Source organism: Euprymna scolopes, chromosome 17 (assembly GCF_053919585.1).
Source record: "Euprymna scolopes isolate OS-2025 chromosome 17, ASM5391958v1, whole genome shotgun sequence".
Lineage (NCBI taxonomy): Eukaryota > Metazoa > Mollusca > Cephalopoda > Sepiida > Sepiolidae > Euprymna > Euprymna scolopes.
The window spans coordinates 111,693,043-111,709,045 of record NC_136498.1 but is presented as its reverse complement, the minus strand read 5'-3'; the positions used below and the strand labels follow the sequence as shown (position 1 = coordinate 111,709,045).

At 34.6% G+C, this 16,003-nt stretch overlaps 1 long non-coding RNA gene across 1 annotated transcript in view; it reads right to left on the bottom strand.

Annotated features, from left to right (window-relative positions):
* Positions 1 to 14,965, bottom strand: part of LOC145296887 (uncharacterized) — a 60,946-nt gene extending 45,981 nt beyond the window's left edge. Inside the window, exon 1 of the long non-coding RNA XR_013870060.1 lies at positions 14,840 to 14,965. This is a non-coding gene — a long non-coding RNA (uncharacterized LOC145296887). The remainder of the gene's footprint in view (positions 1 to 14,839) is intronic.
* Between the last annotated feature and the right edge of the window lie 1,038 nt (positions 14,966 to 16,003).

Here is a 16,003-nt window from a genome sequence, read left to right as displayed (position 1 = left end):
CACAGGCGGGTAGTTCTAGGGAAAAGATTTTGCATGTAGACTTAGGCACAAACAGAAAATGGGTGGAATTGTTGACAATGGTTGTAAATTAAAATTCTGTATTCACCTTATCGAACGTGGGTGATGGACGTGATGACCATTTTTCCTTTTAAAAGAGTGAAATTTGTTGGTTTGGGATGCTGGCTGTGGCAACACATTTTTGACTATTTTTTTAAGGTACATCGCTCAACGCACAAAAGTCCTGAATGTTGCTTCAAAATTATGTGACTAAAAATCACTGTCACATTTTTGAACTTCTGTATTGGCTCACTATCATGATGTTCCTAAGTTTTATGCATTCCCTAATTAGCTAGGTCCTGGATATGACCTTAAACTATATCCGATGGTGAGGTCCCAGCTTGCAGGCTTTGGGGAGTGTCGAGCCACCCTTTAATTGCCATTGCTCCCAGGTCCACTCTGACCCGGAATGGTAGTACCTGTTAGGGTCCCAACTATGGGTTAAATAAAAACTGACTTGAAAAACAAATATATTCTATTAAAATATTGTTCTTCCAAATCACTGGATTCGGCATTAAATAACCTGAAAAGGGTTGATATGCCGTAAAATAAAAACAACCAACAACCAACCTAATTAGCTAAGTAAGGTAGCCTCTGTCTATTGTTAACAGTTTTTATGACCACGGCTTAATAAAAGAGAAAACAAAAAGAAAGAAGAATAAATGAATATTCTTGCAGACAGATTTATTTTTACCGCAATGACAGTGAAGACTTTTGGAGTTGTTGACTATCATTCGATTGCGTTCTTTCGGGTGATTGGTGAGAGTGTAGTTTGGTTTAAGGATGACTCGAGAAACAGAGTGGTGTTTGCAGTGCGTCTCACCATCAGTGGTGCAAGGGGTAATGCTGGCAGGAAATATCCCCACTTTCCTCATCCCACAAGGTTTGTTTTTAAAATGAAATCAACTGCTCACCTGTTATTTGTCGTCATGACAACTACCTTGAATTTGTATTCATTGTTCTATTTTTATGGCATACTTTTGTTGCATAGGTGACTGACGAGCTGGAAAATGTCGGATGTGTTGCACATAGGCAAATTCAGGATCTGGGCAAAGCCAGATGTTAAATCTGATTGCTGAGTGATGACGTCAACCCTACATTTTAATTGAAGAGCTGGGGGTCATGGAAAATGACCTAAAAACGAAACAAACGCCCCATATTCTAGTCTAAAAACGTAAAACAATATGACAATAAATAAGAATGTTTGCGAGCTTGTCTCTGATGTATCGTTATTTTCATGGAAAGTGTTCGACTGAGCTTCAGTCTATGGACACCCCTCACCAAACTTTCACAAGAAACACTCGTCTAGCTGAAAACACTATCAATAATTCCTCCCACTCTTTATCTGTGCCTAAACCTAAACGTAGATTCCATGAACAAAGCTTCTTTCTTAGAACTGCACGCCTGTGGAATTGTCTTCCGTTTTCCTGCTTTCCGGCTGACTACAATATGGTTGTCTTCAAGTGTAATGTAAATAAGTTCTTGATGAGTCGTTCCATATAAGTTATCAAATTTACAGAATTTTCATTACTAATGATTACTATATTTTCCAATTTGTACTGTACACTCTTTAACCCTTATCCTTGGGTGGCCTCTTGGCCTTGATAATGTGGTGATGCCTGTGTAAAAAAAAAAACAAAAAAACAACAGATATAACACATTAGAGAGAGAGCAGCGACTCGAGCAATAACTGACATTTTAAATGTAAATAAACTTGAATTGTTGACTCAACAAGTTTGTCTCTTTTGATTTCGAAAATGACGATATAAGAATAAGAGTGTGCGTATAATTTTGCACGCATTCGATAAAAGTGCAACCAATAAATTATAATTGTAACAGCTCCTTTGCATCAACACGTGTGCATTAGCAGATTATACTGAAATATTTTATTGGCGCTTAACGTTGATGATCTAACGAGACATTTTGTCAACAAAAGATAAATTTCCATGAAAATCTGAGTTTGCAAATTTGTTTTTTATTAAAATGATCGAAAAATGTAAACAATGGGACAACATACATTTTAACGTGAGATGGAATGTCGACCAAAGACAATGGGCATTCCTAAGTGAACAAACGAATTCCGATGTGTGGAATGTCGATATAAGTATATATATAAGTAAATAGTAATCAGATTTAGAGAAAGTCAGAAACTGCCGCACCACACAGACACACCCACGGCCAACTAAAACATTCCATCGCTCTCTTATCATAAGTCATCAGTTGATTAATGTAAATAAACTTGTATTGTTGACTTAAGTTTGTCTGTTTTGATTTCGAAAGCTATAGCGAAAGAATCCTATTATAAATTTTCGTTAGGTACCAAAATGAAGCTTATGACCCAGCGGATGTTTTAGTGATATTTATATCCATGTTTGGTGTATGGAAATGCAAAAAAATAACGATTTACTAAACGTTTTATTCACTGGATACTTTTCCGGTATTCACCGGAAGTTATTATCTCCCTTAGTAAGTTCGATTTACTGTGTTTGTGTGTTTGTGTGTGTGTGTGTGTGTGTGTGTGTGTGTGTGTGTGAGAGAGAGAGACAGAGACAGGCAGGCAGGCGTTTCGAAATGAAGCTTATGCCCCATCGGATGTTTTAGTGATATTTATATCCATGTTTGGTGTATGGAAATGCAAAAAAATAACGATTTACTAAACGTTTTATTCACTGGATACTTTTCCGGTATTCACCGGAAGTTATTATCTCCCTTAGTAAGTTCGATTTACTGTGTTTGTGTGTTTGTGTGTGTGTGTGTGTGTGTGTGTGTGTGTGTGTGTGTGTGTGTGAGAGAGAGAGACAGAGACAGGCAGGCAGGCGTTTCGAAATGAAGCTTATGCCCCATCGGATGTTTTAGTGATATTTATATCCATGTTTGGTGTATGGAAATGCAAAAAAATAACGATTTACTAAACGTTTTATTCACTGGATACTTTTCCGGTATTCACCAGAAGTTATTATCTCCCTTAGTAAGTTCGATTTACTGTGTTTGTGTGTGTGTGTGTGTGTGTGTGTGTGAGAGAGAGAGACAGAGACAGGCAGGCAGGCGTTTCGAAATGAAGCTTATGCCCCATCGGATGTTTTAGTGATATTTATATCCATGTTTGGTGTATGGAAATGCAAAAAAAAAAAAAAAAAAAAAAAAAATGAAAAAAAATAACGATTTACTAAACAACATTTTATTTACTGGATATTTTTCCGGTACAAGGACTCAAGTTTGCCCAGCAAACATGGGTGCTTGTAAGACCTTGTATAAAATTTTGCATGCATGTAATCATAGTGCAACCAATAAATTATATAGACCAATTATATGATACTTTTAGTTTGCTTTCTTTTTCAAGAAGAGAGGTTCACTCTCCAAATTATCAAAAACATTATACTATCTCAGTTGCATTTAACAGTAATTTCATATTTTACATTCTTACTTGGGGTCCTATCCCTAAACATTCCAGGAAATCAGAAATAATCCGCATATCAAAAGGGTCATCGATGGGAGCATGTGCCTGAAAACATTTCGACCTCTGCCACCGTCAAAATTTTGATAATATGTAAATTATCACGATTTTAACTTAGAAATGTTGCCTAAAGGATTCGGAGGGGTTATGTCAATTATCGGTGCATTTAAACAGAATTTGCATAACAATGCATAACCAGAGAAAGGTAAAGATGATACCTTTAGTTGGAAAAAAACTGTTTTTTTTTTTTTTTTGAAACTCATAATATATACGAGTTGATGACAATTTAAATTCCAAAGTCAAGCAATAGAGAAAAAAACATGAAGCAGCTGACAGTTTTTCAAGATGGTTCATGTAATGTAGATGTACGAGCACAATAAAGCTGATTCATTCGAGGAATTTCGTAATTTCTCTTCTTTTTTTCTACATTGCCACTTGCTTGTTGATAATGGAGTTCCAAAATCATTCGATAGGTGTGGACTGGACGGGATCTTTACACCAACTTACTGACTGACTAATGCCCAAAATAATGGTTGCTTTTATCTCTGGCGCTAAAGTTGGTTAGGTTTTTTTTTACCCAACCTGATTGGCCACTGGTCCTCCTTCATTAGAATGCTCTGCTGTTACCTATCTTGGGTGATAACGATCTTGCATCGTCACATATTTGCCGATTTATATGTAAAGGATCTTTTGAGAAATGAATAGATATACAAAGATTCGGCATCTATATAAATAAAAGACAAAACGGTCGCACACATTTTTGTATGTCCAGCAAAGGCTTTTTTCGCCAGGGTTTTTGGGAAAGGGGGGGGTATACTATTCTTTAGAGGTTTTTATATACTCCCTAGATTATAATATCTATGATTTACGAACGTACGTCATATCTACATTTATTTACATCGACTTTTATAAAATTCATGCTATTCTTTCCTTTCGCGTGTTTGTTTTGCTTTTTCATATAAAAGCGAAACTAATCAAAAGCGAAGGCAGCTTCCTGGCTTTTCATGCTGGAATGTCCAGAAAACAGTCAGCTTTGATCAATGTGGGGGAAACCCCTCATATCAGACAATTGCTATTCATTTGGACACTCCCTTTTTGTAGGGAGCTGGTTTTCCTGGGGAAACAAACAAATAAATGAAACGGCGGAAAGTTGAACTGGCCTTCAGCCAACGTTCATTTCTGCAAGTCAACTTTTTGATTGACATTGCTAAATTTGAGCGCTTTTCACTTCCCATGGCTTCATCGCGTAGCAGTAAAAGTTCACGTTTTCTTTCACTTTCTTTTCTGCCCTCGGGTTCGTCACGGGTTCGAACCTCCCTTCCTACTAACAATTTAGTTTTTTTCGTACACCTCTAAACACCCGGGAAATGCTGAGTACCCCCCGCTAGTTTAAATAAAATTTGTAAATTAAATTTGGTTGTCAGTTTTTATTTATATGTTCAACATCCCAATATCCTACATTGCCATCTGCCGTCTTAATCACTCACATATATTTTAATAATTTTTCTTTTTATTATGCTCAGCATTCAGATGTACTTTAAACACAAAACAAGGTGAAAACTGAAGATAATGACCAGCTGGTAAAAAAATAAATAAATAAATAACTTAAGGAACTCCTTTTTTTTTTTCAGCACTCCCCCCCACTTCTTTTTTTTTATTTGCTTTTTCCTTTTTACATTTTTAGTTTTTTTTTTTTTTTTTTTTTTCAGTTATCAAATATTTCTGTTCCACTCTTTCTGTTAAATATTTAGAAAACTTTTCAGTATTTTTATTTTCTTGAATCGAAAAAGCTTTGTTTTCATTTTCGTCACCATTTTTAATGGGTATCGTGTCCTTGATTTTATATATAAGATACTTGTTGCATGTTTTCCACTTTTTTTTTTTTTTTGTGAGCCAAAGAGAAAAAAAAATCTGTTTTGTAAAACTGCTGAACAAAATTTATATAGAATAGAATAGAGACCGCATCGTTTTCTCTCAGTTTTTTATAAATAGAAATTCAAGTAAAAGTACAACTTCAGATTATTATTATTATTATTATTATTGCTCATTACATTTAAAACAATGTTATTGAAAAAAGGCCAAAAACTACAGGTTGTCCCAATAAAATGTATACACTCTTTAAATTATCTCAACTTGCTACATGAATACGCTACATCACGTTCCCAAGAGACGTTTAGGAATAAAGAATAGCATTTGCAGCAGGATGGAGCAATTTCCCACTATCATCATGACGTAAGAGCATATCTTGATAGTCACCTGCAAAACAAATAGATAGAACGAAGAGGAAGTATCGAGTACTGTCAACACTCACCAGATTTGACATCCCCCTCCCTGGATTTTTTTTTGGGGAGGGACATGTTAAACACAGTTCACACAACAAAATGAGCTACAATGAATGAGTTGAAAGCAACCATTGAAAGAAGATGTGTCAACATACCAATTGAACTGATTAGAAACGTTTTTGATTCAATCAGTGAGCGTTGTCAGCTGGTCATGAACTATAATGGCCAATAATTTGAACACTTTCGATAATTAGCAGGTTTCTATATTTATTCACAGTATTTTGATGCATGAAACTTTTCTTTCTTATAATAAATGTTGGTTTCATGGTCATTTAAAGAGTGTATACATTTTATTGGGACACCCTGTATATGGTCCCCTGACTGACGCCTTGAATTTTAGGAGGAGAAAAATAAAAATGAGCCCCACTAGGTGTGTTTTTCACTCCTAAAACACTCTGGGGCTCAAGTCCCAGAATTTTCCCAGGGTCAAATATTATTTTTCCAGATGTATATCCCTGTGATCTTGCAAAATCTAATTGTTGGAAAAGATTCTATGTCCCGAAAAGTGCTATTTTGGGCCATTTTGATCCCTTTTGATCCCTTTTAACCCCCTTGTAACGCAACCAGAATTTTTATCAAAAATCCCAGAATGTTACATTTCCTCTCTTGGGTAGTTGTAACTTCATGCAAAATTTCAGAAAAATGTAACGAGTTGTTATTGAGAATTTTGGGAATGAACGAGCAAGGATGAATTTTAAGTCAATGGATCAAAAAGAAATAAAATTTATTGGATATGTTTTACTATAGACAACAAACCAAAACAAGAGTCAAGAAAGACATTTTTTTTTTTTTTTTTTTTTTTTTACACAGTGATCACCACTTATCAAGGCCCGGAAGCCACTCAGGGATAAGGGTTATTGCAAGTACATTACGTTAGTGTGGAGATTTGATGAAGTGTTTACTTAAGGGGGCGGTTCATTAGGAATTTGTTAACATTGGACTTGAAGACATCCAAGTTGTAGTCCGGTGGGAAGCAGGCAGACGGAACAGAGTTCCACAGGCGTGCAGTTCTAAGAAAGAAGCTTTGTTCATGGAATACGCGTTTTGATTTAGGCACAGATATAGAGTGGGGAAAATTTTTCACAGTGGATTCAGCTAGACGGGTGTTTTTCGTGAAAGATTGGCGAGGGGGGACCAGAGATTGGAGTTCAGACGAGCACCTGCCATGGAAGTAACAATAAAACAAGGATAGGCTCACAACGTCTCTTCTGTGGGAGAGAGGTTGCAGGGTAGAGAAAAGGGCATTCTCCACTAAGCCACGAAGTCTATTTTGTACTCTGTCAAGGCAGGATAGGCTGTTTTTAGCAGCTCCTGCCCAGATATGGCAACAGTATTCCATCCTTGGGCGTACTTGGCTTTTATATAGATAGAGAATTGCATCAGTAGTGAGATATCTTCTGGAGCGGTAGAAGGATCCCACCATCTTTCCAGCGACCTTGGCAACAGACTTGATGTACGTGTTCCATTTCAGATCAGGAGTAAAGGTCAAACCCAGAAGCTTGTCAAAACACGGGGCCTCACCCAGACGAGAACCATCCATCACAATTGATGCCAGATGGGGGTCAGAGCGTTGATGATGTAAGGATAGGAGTTTGGTTTTGGATGCATTATAACAAATAAATGTTACCAAAGACAAGATAAGTAATTCTTTTACCTGCCTGGCTTATTTTAAGTTTAAAATGTAAATAGTGCCAGGCACTTAAGTTAAAACGACAACAAACGCCATGAGGTTGCAACTTTTGAAGAATTACTCAAAACTCGAAAATAAATAAAAAATAATGGTAAAAATCCATCAAATATATGTCACTGTTAGATTTATTGGATTTCTATCAGTATTTTGTTTTATTATTGAGTTTTGACTGATTTTCGTAACTCCAAAGCTGACAGCCTCATGTAACTATCTGGCTGTTGTTTTAACTTAGGTGCTCAGTACTACTTGCATTTCAAATTTAATAAACACTTTAAAATAAGTTAACACAACAAAAACTCATCTAGGGAGATAGAAGAGTAATTTATCTTGCCTTTGGTAATATTTATTTGTTATATATTTGAATTTTTAAGCATTTTGTTTTAGTTTGTTGTCTATAGTAAAACTTATCCAATAAATTTTATTTCTTTTTTCCAATAACATTGCTTTAGATGTAATAAGCGGAATTTACTTCATATGGAAAGGAGGTTTCACTTCACTATTAACGCTGTTTTGTAAAATGCACACTTACATAAAGCCTGGTTCTGGATATGACCTTTAAACTATATCTGATGGTGAGGCCCCAGCTTGCAGGCTTTGGGGAGTGTGGAGCTACCCTTTAATTGCCATTGCTCCCAGGTCCACACTGACCTGGAATGGTAGTACCTGTTAGGGTCCCAACTATTGGTTAAATAGAAACCGACTTGAAAACAACAAATATATTCTATAAAAAATTTTTCTTCAAAATCACTGGATTCGGTATTAAATGACCTAAAAAGGGTTGATATGCCATAAAACAAAAACAACCAACCTACATAAAGCCAGTGTAACTGAAATTTCTAATTTCTATGGTAAAAGCAGCAACAAACAAGGCCTTCCATTTTAAAGGTTGGATTTCAATTACACCGGCCATAAAGTAAGTGTGTATTTTACAATAAAGATATAACTTAGGTGACTGAAATAGGAATGAACTTGTAATGTTTTTAAATGCATGGATTTAGCAGATGTAATTGACCTTTTATTGGGGAAAAAGATATATTGAATTTATTATGGTTTCTTCAAAATTACTGTAGTTCATTCACACTTGGAATGAATTGTATTTGTATGAAAAAAAAAAAAAAAATGAAATTTTAAGAAACTCATTCATTTTAAGAAATAACTTTAATCAATGAAGTTTGATTGTTTACCACAATTTAAATGCATTTTTAGTTTTAGGGTTCTACTAATTTAAAACAAATGCAGCAGTTGGTCAAAATGATAACAAATTATATTAATTAGCCAATAGAAAATGCGTGTAAGAGAAAAAAAGCAAAAACCGGTGTTTGTAAAATTGTTTCTTATTAAAAAAAATCCAGTTGTTTATAAATGACAGTGTGAGGACTTTTGATTGTGAGAGAAAATTTCCTCCTCGTTTCTCTGAAGTATCATTAAATGACATGAAAATATTGATAGAATTAAATATCACTGAAATTGATTGGAACTACGATCTTTTAATTTTATTTTTAAGAACATTTGCCACGGAATTACCCTCTAACTTTAACAGAAAAATAAACACAGAGTAGATAAAAAAAAAAGACAGTTTATCATAAAAACATTTTTGTAATCCCCTCCCTCCAAGCCTCCTCAGAACAGTAACATTTCACCTGTCTGTTTAAATGTATGTATGAATGTATGTTTGTATGTCTTGCAAAAACTTTCGACAGAGGCAACGGATTTTCATGAGGTCGGTATCATTTTGAAACTCGACCCTTCGGACGACAAATATCGAAAACAATATATGAGAAAAGCTATTAAGTGTTTACATATCACTTTGGTTGGCGTTACTTGATATATAAAATAAGATTTTTAGATGGTTTTACTGTTTTTTTGTTTTTTTTACCATGGGAAGTTCAAAAGTGATTTTAAACCTTTACATTTGTGGATAGAATTATAGTTGGTAAACCAAAGCTTATTCTATATCTATATAACATTCTACTTCTTCCTTTCTTAGTCTGTACGTTACACTTTGAAAAAGGCCAAGTGCAATTTTCGAAGGCCAAACTGCTTAAAAAAAGGTCAAATTTGCTAAATTTGGCTTTAAAAAGGCTAATCTGGCAACTCTAGACAAGAATACGAGAGTGATCTCTCTTTGATGTAGCCTCGTTTTCGAATATCATCATCATAGTAATAATAATAATATATGATCATTATTTTAATAGTGTGAGAAAGGAACTCATAGTAATTTCAATGTTCAGCGGTTCTTCATAAAGAAAGAAGTTAGCAAAACATTACGTAAAAAGGGAAAATTTGAAAAAAACAGGGCAAAAAAGAAGAATAGTTTCTGCCAAGAGGTGCTGGACTGAAGGAGTAAGTGAACAATTGTAAATGTGATTTTATTATTGGTATTGAACTATGTAGCAGAATATTATTTTCTGTGTATTCATTAGTACTTATTAATTTATCCGATTTGGGTCAGTTCTATATTCAAAATACAATCGACACTATTTTCATAGAAATGTTAATAAATTCATATTTGCTGTGTGTTATTGGTTTGTCGGTTCAAGAAAACCAATGTTTTTGCGCTCTCCAGACAAATACCAGTTTTATCAAAAACATATTTGTTGATTAAATATATTACTCATTTTGTAGACTTTCCACAGGTCATGCTAGTGAATGAAATATTTCCTTAGAAAAGTGTAACATTACAGTGGACCAATTTTTAAACAACTAGCCGGTGTTTTGTTCTGGATGAAACCAGCGGTTTGTCTCATTTTAAGCATTCAGTCCTTTCTGTAGTAATGTAAATTGTGGTGGTTATCATAAAAAGGTTTATCTTTTTTTTTATCTTTTTATGGCTGTAACAATGGGAATAGTTTATAAGAACAACAAAAAAATGTGGTTCTTATGCAGAGAACGACCAGCTTTTTTGTGGATATGTGGGCAACATATTCTAGCAGCCTATGTAAATCGCTGGAATATGCCAAGCGCTGATCAAATTTTAAAACACTAGAAAAAATGGAAACAGCTGATATATAAAAGCCAAGATGTGTGTGTGTTTGTATGTCTTGCAAAAACTTCCAACAGATGTGTTGGAACGTGACAAATCAGTATCGTTTTAAAGCTTGGTCTCTTGGACAACAAATATGGAAAAATTGGCCCAAAACATTCATACCTTCACCCTTAACTTGGCAGTTTTCTACAAGGAGGGGTCGGTTTTTTCATCAACATTTTCATGGCATCATCTCATTTCGATTGACCTACCTTAATTCTAACACTCGCGATTTCCGGTTTCGCGATGGACGCATCAGCTAAGACGTTAGTTTTTTTTTTTCACTTTCTTTTTCTCTTTTATGTTACGAGTTTGAGCCTGTCTGCCTACTACGACTTTTTTTTAACACTTCTCTCCACCCAGGCTGCTTACTGTTGTTTTGATTTCACCCCCACCCCCACTTCTCCACACTCCTGCTACTACCAGTCTTTTTTTAACACCTCCCTCCACCCTTTGGGTTCCTTACTACACTACCTTTCCACATCTGGGCAACGCCGGGTACCTCCGTTAGTTATGATAAAAAACATAGTAATTTCAGTAAGGAAAATGGAAATACAATAAAAAAAAAAAAACAACCAATCTGCGGTAAGTTTTATGGATAAATACTTATTTTCTTTGTAAAATAATGTGTAAACACTTTTTTGTATTTTTGTAAGAAATGTTACTATTCTGAGGAGGTTTGGAAGTGGGGAGGATTACAAAAAAATTAATTTTTTATGAAAAACTGTCTACTCTGTTTTATTTTTCTGTTAAGTTTAGAGGGTAAACTATTTTTAAAAATAAAATTTTTGGAGATTTCTAAGGAAGTACCCTTTGCAGATGTATTGTGGGAAATTTTTCCAATTGGTCACTGTGTTTTGCAATAGACGCATCAGCTAAGACGTTAGGTTCTTTTCACCTTCTTTTCCTCCTTCGCATTACGGGTTCGAGCCTGCCTGCCTACTACCACTTTTTTTTTAACACCTCTCTCCACCCGGGCTGCCTACTGTTGTTTTGATTTCACTCCATCCCTCACCCCACCTCTCCACACCCTTGCTACTACCACTTTTTTTAACACCTCTCTCTACCCTTTGAGTTCCTTACTACACCACCTCTCCACATCCGGGCAATGCCGAGTACCTCTGTTAGTTATGATATAAAACAGTAATTTCAGTGGGGAAAATGGAAATACAATAAATAAAAAAAAAACAATCAATCTACGGTAAGTTTTATGAATAAATCTTTTTTTTTGTAAAATAATATGTAAACACTTTTTTGTATTTTGTAAGAAATGTTACTGTTCTGAGGTTTTTTTGTTGGGGGAGGATTACAAAAAAATTAATTTTTTATGATAAACTGTCTACTCTGTTTGGCTTTTTGGCCAAGATCAAAGTGTAGTATCTTTTCCGGCAGATGCTGCAGGCTATGACTAGCTATGACTAGCAAAGACCAGATGTGGGAGCAACCCCACATGCCTGACCTTTAACCAGCTCCCATTTCCCACCTCTCGGGAGCTGGTCCCCTTTTCCTCTTCCCCCTCCCTTCACTCCTCACATTAAAAATCGGCCTTGTGCCTAATTTGCTCGGTGGGGGAGCAAATAAATACCATCTGTTCCGGCAGATACTGCAAGCTATGACTAGCAAAGACCAGATGTGGGGGCAACCCCACATGCCTGACCTTTAACCAGCTCCCATTTCCCACCTCTCGGGAGCTGGTCCCCTTTTTCCCTTCCCCCTCCCTTCACTCCTCACATTAAAAATCGGCCTTGTGCCTAATTTGCTCGGTGGGGGAGCAAATAAATACCATCTGTTCTTCAGATGCTACACTTCCATTTTTTGTTCTCTTTCGGTGGAGGAGCAGTCCTTCACGACTGAGACAATTTTTTATTTTTGTACCTTTTCTCCACATTAAAAAACGACCCTGGTGTCTAACTCTGTCCCGTGGGGAGGCATAGTAAATAGGTACTCTGTTTTATTTTTCTGTTAAGGTTAGAGGGTAAACTATTTTTAAAAATAAAGTTTTTGGTTATCTGCTCGAGATTTCTAAGGAAGTACTCTGTGCAAATGTATTGTGGGAAATTTTTCCAATTGGCCACTGTGTTCTGAACCGATGATACACTCTCACTGTAAATTTTGATTGGTTGTAATGTTGTGAGACCACGTGTACATAATTTTTTTTAGTTTTCCAATTTCAAGACACAACTTTGAAAAAAAAGTTCCATGACACAAAGAGATCCACTGTCTACATTGGCCATTTCTGTACTTTTAAGTGAATCCGTCACTCACTTTTTTTTATGCATTTTCTTGCAGATGCTTCGATTAATTTCCATTTCTGGCAAAATGAAAGACTTTTTCACACTTGTGCACTACTACAGTAGAATGGAATGACTTTTTTGGTTTTCAATTGGGACATGAGGAGAGTGCATAGTAGGGGCAGACAACAGCTTTCATTCATTACAGAAAAAAAAAAAGTTTTGACTTTATCATGAAAATCTAAAATTTTGAAAGAAAAATTTTTATTCTCAAAATTCGCATGCATTTTAATAATGCGTAATCACGTTTTATTAAAAATAAAAAAAAATGTTTATTTTGTTAAAAAAAAACCCTCAGTTTTGTGTTATATGCTTTTTATCTATATGTCTATAAAAGTGAGAATATGTGCGTGTGGGGACAACCTATATGCGCAAATTCTTTATCTGCACACTTGAAATTTGATATATGTAGAGTATTCAGACATGCGGAAAATTATTTTTTATACTATTTAATACTTATAAAATTCTTTTCCAATAATTTCAGTTTTTAAATTTTATCTTAACTTAAAAAAAATTAGAAAATTCTTTTACAATATTATTTTTTATACTATTAATTTTTAAATACTTAGTAATTAAATTCCTTTCCAATAATTTCAGTTTTTTAACTCTATCTTAACTTAAGAAAAAATTTAAAAATTCTTTTACAATATTATTTTTTATACTATTAATTTTTAAATATTTAGTAATTAAACTCTTTTTCAATAATTTCAGTTTTTAAATTCTATTTTAACTTTAAAAAAATTAGAAAATTTTTTTACAATATTATTTTTTATACTATTAATTTTTAAATACTTAGTAATTAAATTCCTTTCCAATAATTTCAGTTTTTAAATTTTATCAATATTTTATAGTAATGACATCAATATTTCGCTATCAAATCAAATGGCAGTCTTTCAACCGGTGTAATACGACTTTGTTCCATTTTCTTTCTTCATATTTTAGTTTCCTTTATGTGCAAAGAGGGCCAAACACTGTGTGTGTATAGCAATACAAACCCACATTTTTTTTTTTTAATCAGTGAAACGGAACAGAATTGGACAGAAAAAAAGAAAAAAAATTTTATTGTTGATCCCTTTTGTCATATTGAACTGAACCTGAGTTATTTGTCTATAAATTTGTTAATGTTATCTTTTAATAAAAGATATTCTAATTAAGAAAAAAAAAAGCAATATCATTTAATAAAAATTGTTATTTCTAAATAAAAATATTTGTTCTATTTTTTTCTGTGCTAGTGAAATTTCAGTCATTCATGCTCAGCATGACTCATGCTGATACGCACGTGACACAAATTTTATGCAACAACGCTTTGAGGTCACCACAATTTCGGGTGATTTCTTAAAAACAAAGAAAAGTGGTAGATTATTGCTAGCTTCTACATTATTGGGGCGACATTTCGTAGTCGATAAATGGAGTTTTAGGATAACCCCCCCCCAAAAAAAAACAGGTAAAACTATACAAACACCGTGACAGCGAATTAACCCTAACCCTAACCCCTAACCCTAACCCTAACCCTAAACCTAACCCTAACCCTAAACCCTAACCCTAAACCCTAACCCTAACGCTGTCACGGTGTTTGTATAATAATACCAAAAAACAATGGTTTCAACTGATATTTTTGTCAATTCTATTAAGTTAAAATGGTAGCTTCCAAATTATGCAGTCGAATTTACCTGAATCATTAAAAAAAAACAAAAAAAAACAATCGTGTGAAAAATTTCCGTCATCTTGTTTGAATCCAAATTGAAAATTACCTCCCTTTTTGTCTCTCCTGTGTTTTACGATTGTTTTCTTCAAATTCTATTTTTTATTTTCTTTAATAAGTAATTTTCTACCCTATCGATTTTCGTAATTTTTGGATATAATCATCTTAAAAATACGAGGAATACGTAGATACCATTGTTTTCATGTGAAATTCAGTTTTACGATTTCCAAAATCTCGTCCCATTGCTAGCTTACCTACATGGTAAAATGAACACTTACTTTATAGTCAGTGTAACTGAAATCCAGGGACGTGCTGACTGCTGAGTGTGTGTTGGGCCAGGTGTGCCCAAGCACCTGCCACTTTTACTTCTGTTTTAAAAGTGCCATTCTCAACCTGTTGCCCCACCGTTACTATATTTTTGCCGGTTTTTTTTTTTTTTCGCTTGAGCACCTGCCCTGAAAAAAGTTCTCCGTGCGTCAGTTATGTGGCTATGTGCCACGTCACTGTTGAAATCCATCATTTCTACATTTAAGAAGAACTTTCCCTAATAATATACATTCTATAATCTAAAATGAGAATTTCAGTTCCACTCGACAAAAAGGCAGTTTCCATTTTACAATCATTGTGTAACCCCCCCCTCCTCTCGAATAATTGAAAAAAAAGAAAAAAGTATAATTGTTTTCTAAACACACTAATCAATAATAATTTGTAATTTTTTAGTTTAGTTTGTTTTTTATTATCTTTTTTATGTAGTATTGGTAAGATACAACTACAATGTGTTTTATTCCTCCTCTAAGAAACAATGGCCATGTGTTGTCCCTGCTGTGGTAAATTCTTATTTTCTAGTAGCATAGAGCGCCTGGCATTGCCCGGTCGTGAAATACGCTTAAATATATTTTAATTCATGCAGATTTTGTATTTATTATTACAGAGACTATTCTATATTGAATATACAAGATGGAATGATAAAATTGTCGCCATAGAAAAGACGACATGATTCCATTTCCGTTTGATGAAAACCGGTTTTCTTTTTTTGTTACAGACCATCTACTAGTTGGCCAGTTGTGTACAAATCCCAAGAGCAATAGAAGTATGAAAGTGACACAATGTTCAACAAGCCAGATCGAGGATATTTTTTTTTTTTTTTACATAGGCATAACCACTTATCAAGGCCCAGAGACCACTCGAGGATAAGGGTTAAGAGTGTACAGTAGTCAATTGGACAATATAGTAATCGTTAGTAATGGAAATTCAGCAAATTTATTAACTTAAGTGGAACGGCTCATCAAGAACTTGTTTACGTTGGACTTGAAGACAATCAGATTGTAGTCAGTTGGAAAGCAGGAAAACGGAAGACAGTTCCACAGGCGTGCACTTCTAAGAAAGCAGCTTTGTTCATGGAATCTACGTTTAGGGTTAGGCACAAATAAAGAGTGGGGGGA